Source organism: Urocitellus parryii, chromosome 15, assembly GCF_045843805.1.
Source record: "Urocitellus parryii isolate mUroPar1 chromosome 15, mUroPar1.hap1, whole genome shotgun sequence".
In the NCBI taxonomy this organism is placed as follows: Eukaryota; Metazoa; Chordata; class Mammalia; order Rodentia; family Sciuridae; genus Urocitellus; species Urocitellus parryii.
This window is the reverse complement of record NC_135545.1, coordinates 10,578,154-10,590,196: the sequence shown is the minus strand read 5'-3', so window position 1 is coordinate 10,590,196 and position 12,043 is coordinate 10,578,154. Positions and strand designations below refer to the sequence as shown.

Genomic DNA, 12,043 nt, shown 5'->3' with positions numbered 1-12,043 from the left:
GATCATATCAAATTTGTTTTAATAACCCTGCAAGGCTTGAAGGTATTTACTCCCTCCATGGAATAATTTTTTTTGAGGAAGAGGGAAAACATGAGCACTGAGCTCAGTTCACATAAATTCCCCTGAGCTCAGAACAGTATAGCAGCCAAGTTAGCAGAAGAGGAAACTGCTTCTTTAAGTATTCTGGGAAATGTAGTTCAGACGCTCCTGGACACGCATGTACTTCCGCTCCGACAGGCGGGTCCTGGGAATTCTGGGAAATGTAGTCCACACGCTCTGTGGCCTGCGGGTGTCTCTGCCTACAAGGGCGAATGCCGTGAATTCCGGGAAGTGTTTTCGAGAAGGTGGGCTGAGTTATAGAAGCTTCTGCTCCTTGAGTGGGAAGTTGCTGTCTTTTTGCCTCGGTAGTTAGGATTAGTTTCTTGGCTCTTGGGAGCCCTTCTGAATTTCCTGGCCCCCACCCCCGGCACCCTCCATGACCCGCCTTCGGTTTAGGGGAAAGGAAGCCTCCGCGGAGAGCAGGGCTTTGGGGCGGTGACGGCCGCAGTTTCCGTTTTCCCCGAAGCCTGCTCGCGTTTGGGGCTCTCTGTGGTGGAGTCCCCGGGTTCGTGGCCTGGTCAGGGTGTGTGTCGCCTGGTTTGAGGGTTTCCGGGGCTCTCGGCTCGCCTAATCCGCCCCCCTCCACCGCTGGCGCGGCCACTTCCTCGGATGGCCCACGTTGGGGACTTACCCGATCTCTGGGGGCCTCACCCGATCTCGGGGGGCCTCATTGTCGTTCTTTAGAATTAACCATCCTAATAGCATGGTTTAGAATTGCAAGAGGGCCTTCAAAGCAAAGACTTAAAACAGTTACGAGCTCCTAGTGAATGGTGGCTTTCCTCGTCCCTGAATGGGCGGGAGGCCCCGGGCTGGGGTCAGAGAGCTCCTGCTGCGGGGGTTCTGGCTCCTGTCTGGCTCTGCAGGACCCGTTCATTCTGGTGCCTACTTTCTTCTTTTTTAGGAAGGGTGGGGTTGTCTCCAGCTTGAGCAGAGGGAGGCCGTGATTGAACTTTTTTGTCCAAGCCTGTGACACGATCCCGGTATTTAACAGCACGCTTTTTCTCCCCAGCCTGAGTGGAGGCAGAGGTAGTCGACTTCTTGACAACTGGCAGCAAAGCTCCTGGTGAGTGCGACCTGACTTTTTTCTCTTACAGGGATTTGCAAGTCTATTATAGGACATGGGCTCTGGCCTGAAGTTTGACCTTAATTGCTAACTTTATTTTAAGGACTCTAGACAAATAAATACATGTAGGGCCACCCTATGGCTCTGTGGAGAGGTACATTTTTTTTTTCTTATTTAAATATGAGGAGACTGAAGTGCAGGGAGTATTTATTACTTGATCATACGCAACCAGAAAGAGTGGAAGTTAGGGTTGGAACTTAGGCCTGGTTTACAGCCTGAGTTCATAACCTCTGTGATACATTCTCATCGAGCCATAGAACTTTTGGAATTAATTAGAGAGAATAAGTTGGGACTTGATAGTAGAGACTGTGAGAGCAAGGCTCATGGATTTTTCTTGAATTTTTAATAACACCCTCTTTCCCCTTAGTTTATCTCTAATGTTTCACACACTTATGGAGTCATATCATTGTGGAGCATTCAGAAACATTAGGAGGAAAAAGTTTTGTTTTTTTGTTTCTGGTTCCAGGGATTGAACCCAGGGGTGCTTAACCACTGAACCACATCCTTAGTCCATTTTATTTTTTATTTTGATACAGAGTCTGGCCTACTTGCTTAATGCCTGGCTGAATTGCAAGGACTGGCTTTGAACTTGTGATTTTCCTATGTGTTCGCCACCATGCCTGTTTGAGGAAAAACGTTTTGACTACCTGTGAATCCAGCATAGGATAGTAACTGTTAAACTTTGAAAGCATTTTCTTTAGTGGTTCCTTGTGTGCATTAGTAGTTATTTATGAAAAATGTTATCATATTTTTTTGTTTTCCTTTTTATCTGTTTTACCTGGAAATTTCCAAACACCTCCAAGAGAGTAAACTAGCAAATTGCTACATTATCAGGCTCATTTTTACTCTTTTTAATCTTTTTCTTACTACCTTTTGACTTTACTAAAATTTAAGAAATTTTATATCATTTTAAATATATAGAAATTTGTGAAAAACCATAAGAGCACCTCTCATCTGTTGGGAAAACTTACCACGTTTTGTCTGTTTGGTTTGTTTATCCTCCTCAGCCAAATAAAGTCACTATGAATTCTAGAGATAGTGCTTTTTTTTTAGCCTTCTCCAGCAAGGAAGCCCAGGATTCATCAATGCTTGATAAGAGGCATTTGGGAAGATCAAGTTATAGGGTTTCACATAACATGCTAGATAATTTTAAATACTATACTTGATAATGTTATCTATGGAATATTAATATCAATTAAAAGACTACTAATAATTACTTCTGTTGTCTATTAGATTGTGCTATATAAGTGCATGTTGTCTAATTGGCAGTCTCATATTTAAATCTGTTCTGTTTTTCATATAAAGTCCTTAGAACTGTTTTCCCTCAGGTCAAAGTTTACTGTATTGACTTTAGTTGCCATGTTTTTATGCTCTTGAAACTGGAAAGATTGGATAGGTTTTGTCTTTTTTTCTTCTTCACATAACTGAAAAATATAGGCAGATTATTTTGGACAAAGGTATTCATTGTAGTGTCTAACATGTTTTCTCTTTAGGTTCAGATTATGCATTTTTTGGCAGGGATGCTACAGAAGTGGTGAAGGGTCCTTTTTATTGTGGCATGCCAGGAACTGAGTGATATTCGTTTTTTTCCCATATTGGTAATCTAAATTTGGTTTACTTGGCCAAATAATATCTATCAGATTTGTCCATAATAAAGTTCCCTTTACAAAAACAATCTTAAGAGCTGGGTGTGCTGACAAACATCTGTTTTCCCAATGACTTGGGAGGCTGAGACAGGAGTGTCATAAGGTTGGGGCCAGCCTCAGCACTTAGTGAAGCCCTAAACAACTTAGTGAGACACTCTCAAAAAGAACGGGATGTATCTCAGTGGTTTAACACCCAGGATTCAATCCCAAGTACCAAAAAAGGGAAAAAAATAGTCATAAAGTTACTTTTGGGGAGATATTTTATTAGTGGATATTCTGTTGTAAAGAAAACTTCTCCTCTCCCCCTTTTTAATTCATTCATTCAAGTATATTCAATCAGTGTGGACTCTGAATTCAGCTAATTTAAATAACATGTAGATTAATAATTATTTTCCAACTTTTTGAATTATATTTTACATATCACCATTTCAAGTATACAATTCAGTGATCCTAAGGTACTTAGGTTAGTAGAACCTGAAGTTAGTAGAATAACCATCATCTAACTTAGTTGAGATTGTTTTCTTTCCTCAGTTATATGCTATGTGCCACTTATAGTTAAACCTTATTCTCACCCCAAATCTGTAGCAACCTCTAATCTACCTTTTCTATAATTCATTTGCCCATTCTAGATATTTCATAGAATCATACTATATGTGCTCCTTCATGACTGGCTTCTTTCACTTAGTTTAATGTCCTCAAATTCATCTGTGTTATATACGTCAGTACCTGGTCCTTTTTAGTTTCAGAGTAACATGCCCTTGTATGTGTATGCCCTAATTTGTTTATCCATTTATCCACAGGAGGGCATTTTGGTTGATTTTGGTTTTGCTTTATGAATAATGCTGCTGAGAGCATTCACGCGCTACTCCACTGAACCGGAATGTGTTGGTGAGCAGCACCCTGGCACCCTTTCATGTCTTGTTTTCTGCCTTCTGTGGCACTTTCTAGGCACAGTTCTGCTCTCCTGATATCGACGTGCCTTAGGACTCTGCCTATTCCATGAGGAGGAGGGAAAATGACCACATTCAATGTGAGTAAGGCTTGTTTTTCTCACTGTAAAACTTCCATCCTGCAACTCATATTGTCAGGTTTTCTTTTTTGAAGACATCTGTTGGCCATAGGCTTCCTTTGTTCACTCTGAGTTGACCTTGTTTTTAATTCTTGTTTTATTTTATATTATTTACTTTATAGAGTAGAAGAACTTGTTTGAGTAGATAATTATTGCACTTGGTACTTCCTTGCTCACATATTTACCACTTTTGTCTTTGTGTATTCTTCTTCATATGTATACACAATTGTATTCCTACTGATAATACACCTTGAATTGTAAATCACAGTATTTTTTCCTGTTACTGGGGATTGAATGCAAGGACACTCTTCCTCCAAGCTATAATCCCTACCCTTTTTACTTTTTATTTTGAGAGAAGATATCAGTAAATTGCTAAGAGAGGCCTGAACTTGCTCTCTTCCTGTCTCAGTCTCCCAGGTTGCTAGGATTACAGGCAGTTTTAATTGTGTAATTTAGGATTACTGTAAGTTTAATTGTGCAACTTTTATACACTGTAATGTTCATAATGTTACATGATGTTCATCTTTTATGGTGTATCGTGCTTATACACATTTAATTGATTTAGGCATTTGACTTTTTTAAGCAACAGTGTAGTGACGACTTTCCTACATATAGACTATTCCCCCAAAATCAATATTGAAAACAGTGTATCAGGTGGGTTTTTTTTTTTTTTGTTTCAGCAGCATAATTTAAGCTCAGTTTTGAAAAGGCATTTGGACATGTACCTTGTTAGCTGTTTTATGGATAAAGCATCCAAAAATTGCACCATAGGCTGTCTCTGCTTGAAAATATTCTTGAAGGTTTTTACCCAGGAAGAGCTGCACTCTGTGGTCCCCATGGCTGTGTCATTCTGTGTTTAAGTGTTGCTTAAACAGCAAAACTGGGCACAGTTTGCACACTAGATGGTTACTCCTCAATAGTACTCTTGAGTGTTTGAAGTAAAGGTATGGGACTTTTTCATCACTGCGCTTCTGGTGAATCCCAAGAAAATCTATGTGTGTCATTGTGGGGGTACAGATGGCATGAGAGGGAAATTTGAGATGACCAAGTTTCAAAATCCAGAACAGTTTCCCACCCATCCTCTCTGCCTCCCAGTAAACATTGATAAGATTGAGGTCAAGTGTGTTTGATGTTATAGGAGATGGTGACGTTTAAGGACTTGGCTGTGGTCTTCAGTGGGGATGAGCTGGAGCTGCTAGACTCTGCCCAGTGGAAGCTCTACCAAGATGTGATGCTGGAAAACTTCAGGAACCTGCTCTCAGTGGGTGAGTTTAGTTCCCCTCTCTGATGGCGTTTCAGCTCCCAGGAGTGGTTTTGAATCCTTGGGTGTTCAAGTTTGAGTATGCAACGAGAACCTCAATTCCTAGTAAATTTTATCTAGATGTTACCTAGCATGTGCTTTAATCCTGAGTGTCTCTGCATGTTCCCGACCATTCAAACAAGATGCATTCCATTTGATATGGAAAGAGAAGTTTTGGATGATGAAGACAGCTACCCAAAGAGAAGGGAATTCAGGTATGAAGCAAGCAAATGTGTGCTTGTACTTGACTCTTCCATCTGTTTTACTGTCTTAAGATGGCTGGGCAGCAGCAATCAGGTCCCGGTCATCCATCCCACCATGAGAGTAAACATTTGATACTGTACAGTACTATATTGGGTAAAGGATGTGAGATAGTATTTGATGAACTAAGTTTTGAGTTAGATGATTTTTCCCAGATATAGATTAATGTAGGTTGTTGTGAGGATGTTTAAGGTCGGCTAGGCTAAGCTTTGGTGTTGAGTTAGGTAAGTATATTAAATGCATTTTTTAACTTAATCATGGGCTTATCAAGGTATAATACCATTTTAAGTTGTGGAGCATCTGAATTTTTGTTTTCCCATCTCTCCCTTTTGCTATATAATCTCAAGAAAGGGGAATTTTGTCTCTTTTGTTTATACCTGTATCCTCACTTTGTAGAGTAGTTCTGGTGTATTGCAGGTATTGGCAAACACTTAACCCAATGAATGAATTAAGGGATGGGGGGACTTCACTGTCTCCAGAAGTCATCGAAATAGCTAATGAGTGATACACAAACCAAATGAATCAGAACTGTTGGGGGAGGTTTTTCTTTCTTTTCTTTTTTAATCTTTTCAATCTTTGAATGGCTGCTAATTCAATTTTAGCCTCCTTGGTTTTCCTCGACATGATTGTGTTGTACTATGTGCATTTGACCTACTTCCTAGGAAAACTTCTCAGCATTCTTTTAGTGACGATTACCTCACTGAGTAATGTGCCTTTACTCTGACTTTTCCTGAGCCTTCCATAGCTCATTTATAGGAAGAAATCCTTCCTGATATCCACCTCTGAGGCAGCTCCCCAATCAAGGGAAAAGAAGTCTTCATTTCCTGAGGTCTCAGACAACAACCAGCTTTCAGGCTACCTTTCTCCTTTGAATGATTTTCTCTCTGCAGCCCTTTGTCTTCTCCAAACTCAAAGGCCCATCGCTGCACCCAGATTTTGCCTTCCTTGTGCATGAAAGGGAGCTGATGGACATGGCTGAATGCTGCCTATATTTCTTAAATACACAATATATATATATATATATATATATATATATATATATATATATATATTCATCAATATTTTAAACAAATGTAGTTGTTAATATGTTAAGGAACATAGATTTCACACAATTTTTCCTTTATTATATAAGGGATATAATTTTGTATTTTGAACTGGTGAACTTTATACCCTGGAAGGAATTGGTAAACTGCTCTCTCAAAACATAAACTTCCTGAAAGAGATGCTTCCTTCTACTCATAAAACTTCTATCTCTAAGTGACAGTATATTAAATATATCTGCATTCCCATGTGTATCAGTAGTTACCTATTTACCTGTTAATGTTTTCCAAGATTTGTCATTGGAAGTTAACATTCAATTTGAAACACTTAATTCAGGACTTGGTACTATCCTGACCAAAGTTTTTAGTGTTTTATGAGCATAAGAAATACATCTTTCACCATATCCAGGATGGATGTTTTCTCTTTGTGTAGCTGTACCTGGTAGACTTCAGAAGGCATTTCATGTAATAACACATTTCTTGCTTGTCACGAAGCTCTGATAGTTTCTATTCTAGTCCTTTTTCTAAATCCTTACTATAAGGTTTTAAATTTATTTCATAGCTTCCTAAAGGTTTGTAGTCTCGGTTTGAAAATAGTTATAAAGGCATAATTCCATGCTAAATTTTTGACACTATGTTTTCGAAGAGTGCAGTAGTTGCTGGTAGAACCAACCAGGGCATAGCCCCTCACACTTTTGTTTCACACCTGGTAGGTAATTCTTGCCACCTTTGATTTTTTTTTTCATTTGGAGTATCACCTTTTTATAGATGTCTGGTGTGGGCTTTCAGATTCCTGTCTACACCACACCACTCTGCCTTGTGTGTGTATGTGTGTACTACTAGGCATTGAACCTGGGGGTACTCTACCACTGAGCTACTTTCCCAGCACTTTTCATTTTTTATTTTGAGACAGGATCTCCTAAGTTGCTGAGGCTGCCTGGAACTGGAGGTTCTCCTGTCTCAGCTTCCTGTGTTGCTGGGATTGTGGGTGTGCACCACCATGCATGGCTTGTCTGTCCTTTTCTTATTTCACAAAACCAAGTTATCGTCCATGTTAATTTGGTATAAGATTAGGTGTGCATGTTATAAAATTCTTGTGCAGAAATACTTTGAAGATTTTAATACTCCCAGGTATTTGATATTTATGAATGTCATGAATTTAACCAACTACAAAGTTCAGAGAGACAGTTTATACAAGACTGCACTCACTTTATACCAACTAAAATTTGTAGTTTCCCAGCACTACCTTCACATTGACTGATTCACACAACTTTGCTTTATTTTTATAGAGGGACTAGTGCTATATTTGAAGTAGAAAGAATCAAAACTCACTGAATGGTTTTACTTTCATGGTTACAGGGAAAAGATGTGTATTACAATATTCCTATAGGGAAATCCTATAGCACAGAGTCCAGAGAAGAACTGTGTCTGAGTGAAGTTTTCATCATACTCTTCCCATAGACTCCAGACATGTTATTTCCCCAGGATTAAAGTATGACATTGTACAGAGACCTGGTATTCAGAGTAGTTTTTGTGGCTCCATTCCATAGGCATCATTATATAAGTCTGACTCTTTGATAACTTCCCATGTGATTAATTTCAATCTCCTGGTCAGCTGATTCCACATGACCTAAAGCCCCACCTTAAATCACATTGTTAGCCTTTTTGACATGGGAACATCCCCACCCAAATGTGTGTATGTCATAATAGTAAATCATATTGTTAGACTCTCCAGAGTGACCCATGACTCCCCAGGCCAAAAAAAAAGAAAAGATTCTTCCCAAACTAGGTATTACAAGGGCCTGGCGATTACCTCTCTGAACAAATCTAGACTCCTTTTGGTAAGGTTTCTTTCTTTCCTTCATGAAAATATGCTAGAATTCCAACATAAATCCAAAGACACAAAGTATTAACTATGCCATTTTTTATTAATGTTCTGTTGACCAATATTTCATTATATGCATGATATTATTATGATAATTTATAATTTAAGATCCTAGTCTGCCTAGGAAATTCAGTAGAAAATATTAATAGGTTAATTCTTTTTATCACATCACCATTTTATAAAATCTTTTTATTTGTCTCATAAGTCACATTTGAGATTTGATGTGTTTTAAATAGTCTCATACAACCAGATACCATGGTGTACAATGAAAACAACATTTTCCTGTACAAAACCTGTATTCATTAAAGCCTTGTGTCCTTTTTCATGTTGAAAACTCTAAACAGAGCCTTACATTGTCCACATTTCTGAATTCTCTGCCCTGATAGGAGGCAGGATCCAAACTGAACTAGAGACTTTTCCAGAAGCAGGACCACATGAAGAGTTATCTTGGCAGCAAATCTGGGAACAAATTGCAAGTGACTCAACCTTCAGTCAAGACTCAAGTATTCATAGCTCTCAGTTCCCCAGCCAAGGTGACTCACTGTGCCAAGACGGGCCAGGATTATCTCTAATTGACACAAGAAAGGAAGTTTACCTGGATGATGAATGTAAGCAGTCCCTCAGTGATGTCTCCAACTTTGACCTTCAATGGTTATACTCAGGAAGCAAGTCTCATAGAGGTCTTGAGTGTGGAAAAAGCTTCAGTTGTATCTCAGGCCTTCGTATTCACCAGAGAATTCACATGGGACTGAATTGCTATAAGTATGATGAGTGTGGAAAGGAATTGAGTCAAAGATCCTCCTTGCTGCAAACTTATCAGAATGTGCACACTGTAGAGAAACCATTCAAATGTGAGCAGTGTGGGAAAGGCTTCAGTCGTAAATCTGTACTTAATGTTCACTGTAAATTACACACAAGAGAGAAACCTTACAAATGTGAGGAATGTGGGCAGGCCTTCATTCATGATTCACAGCTGCAGGAACATCAGAGAGTCCACTCTGGGGAAAAACCATTCAAGTGTGACGTATGTGGTAAGAACTTCTGTGTTAAATCAACACTTCACAGGCATTTCTTGGTGCATACAGGAGAGAAACCATTCAGATGTGACACATGTGGTAAGAGGTTTCGTCGGAAATCAGCCCTTAATAGACACTACATGGTCCATACAAGAGAGAAGCAATACAAATGTAAGGAGTGTGGGAATAATTTCATTGATAGGCGAGAGCTTTATAAGCATCAGATGGTTCACACAGGAGAGAAACCCTATAATTGTGAAGAATGTGGGAAGAGGTTTAGATGGTCCTCCTACCTTTTGAACCATCAGCGAGTCCACAGAGGAGAAAAACCATTCAAGTGTGAAAAGTGTGGGAAGAGCTTTACTCAGAATTCATATCTTCATTGCCATCTGAGGGTGCACTCCAGAGAAAAGCCCTACCGATGTTAGGAATGAGGTAAGTGCTGCAACTAGAAGTGTAGTCTAGACATGCACAGGAGATTCCACACAGGAGAAAGGCCCTATGCTAATAAGGAATGTGGGAAGAGGTATTTCTGGGATTCCAGTCTGTTGACACATCAGAGTCTCTACAGTAGAGACAATTCAAATATGAGCTGTGTGGGAAGAGATTTACTCAGAATTCACAACTTCCTTTCCATCAGAGAGTCCATAATGGGGAAAAGTTATGAAAGTGTGAGGAGTGTGGGAAGAGCTTCAGCTAGGCCTCAACTCATTTGACCCTTTAGAGACTCTACAATAGAGCAGAACCATGCAGTTGTGAAGACTGTGGGAAGAGCTTTGGACACACATCATACATTAAAGACCAAGAGAAAGTCCACAGTAGAGAAATGCCTTAGAAATCAAGGACTGTGGGAAGGACTGCAAGTGGAGCTTGAATCTTGATTTGTGTTATAAGGTCCACACAGGAGAGAAGCCAAGCAGGTATGGAGAGTGAGGTAATTGCTTTGGTCATCCCTAAGATTTCAACTGCATTAGAGCACCCCCCAACCCCTGATAATTACCTTGGAAATGAGATGCATGTGGTGGTGTTTTGTTTGTTTGTTGTTTTTTTAATATATATACTTTTAGTTGTCAGTGGGCCTTTATTATATTTATTTATGCAGTGCTGAGAGTTGAACCCAGTGCCTCACACATGCTAGGCAAGTGCTCTACCACTGAGCTACAACCCCAACCTGCGGTGAAGTCTTTAGTCAGTCTTTATAACTAGTCTTATTAGAAACCTCATAAATGGGGGTGAAGGTGATAACACTCAGTTTAAATTCATACCTATACTTCACCAAAGAATCCATGCTGGTGAAAAATGTTATCTGAGGAAGTTTACAAGGGAAAACATTCATTAAGAAATGTTTCACCCCAGCTCAGCATGTCCCAGTGGTCTCAGGACCACATAGTGGAGCATCCTTGTAAGTGGTGAAGTAAGGGTTTCATTCAGAAGTTTGACAATTATAGTCATCATTCAAAGATAGCCCTTAGGAAAAATAAGTTGGTTAGGCATTTACAAAGGTATAATGATTCCCATATGTCTACTAGACATGTCCCTGAGGGCAGGGACTTTGCTACTGAATCTCCACAACTTTAACATTGATTAGCACTTGGTAGGTGTGTTCAGCACCTGTTTGTTAATGGATCAAAAGTAGAAAGCATACAATATTTGAAAATTGTATCAAGAAGAGGAAACCTGCAGAAAATAACTTGAAGAACAAACATGAATTAAAAGGCAGAATGCAACTAGAGCTGTAATTGAGAGCACTATTTTGGATATTATTACACTTGCCTCCTGGCTTCTCCCCAGTCTCTGAATCTTTTGAATTTTTTTTATACTACAGCCTGAAAGGTTTTGTTAACTGTAATAACATACCACTTATTATTTCACAATTAAATTTTCAGCACTGTTAGTTCAAGATTTACAGTAACATTTTGAAAGGCTCTAATGTAGTTTGTTAATCCTGAATTGATCATGACTTGTGGTTGGTTCTCTGCACTTCTAGGCAGGGTTTGACATGATTGTCTCTGGTGCTGTAGCTTTTTTTTTTTTTTAATCCATCTTCTTAGGTCAGAACTATGCAAAATTAGAATGATATTTGTCAAACTCCCTACCCCATATCTTTCTCTATCCCTGTGAAATACATGCTGAATAAAATGGAGTTTGGCAATTTCATCGAATGTATTTCTTTTTTTTTTTTTTTGAATTTTAATATTTATTTATTTTTTAATTCTCGGCGGACACAACATCTTTGTTGGTGTGTGGTGCTGAGGATCGAACCCGGGCCGCATGCATGCCAGGCGAGTGCGCTACCCATTGAGCCACATCCCCAGCCCCTCGAATGTATTTCTTATTGGGGCAGGATTAAAATCATGTGCTCTTTGTTTGTGGCAGTAAAACTATGTCTTTTGGAACGCAGCATGTTCAGAATGTATAATCAGAAATCAGAGAATGAGAAGTTATGGTAATGATGCTGCAATACCAACAAGTAGGCTTTTCCTAAATGAGAACCATTTATTTAGAGAAGAGCATTTAGTGGAAACATGGACCGTGCCTGGGATTTAGGGTTTAGCTGCAGGGATCACAGAAAGTATTATATTTATTTATTTATTTTTTGATACT

At 39.3% G+C, this 12,043-nt stretch overlaps 1 pseudogene across 1 annotated transcript; it reads left to right on the top strand.

Annotated features, from left to right (window-relative positions):
• Positions 1–268: 268 nt before the first annotated feature.
• LOC113193303 (uncharacterized) lies at positions 269–11,594 on the top strand (annotated as a pseudogene). Its single transcript, XR_013342484.1, has 5 exons — positions 269–344; positions 1,109–1,162; positions 3,817–3,898; positions 5,076–5,202; positions 8,810–11,594. The product of XR_013342484.1 is annotated as an uncharacterized LOC113193303 (transcript).
• Positions 11,595–12,043: the final 449 nt, after the last annotated feature.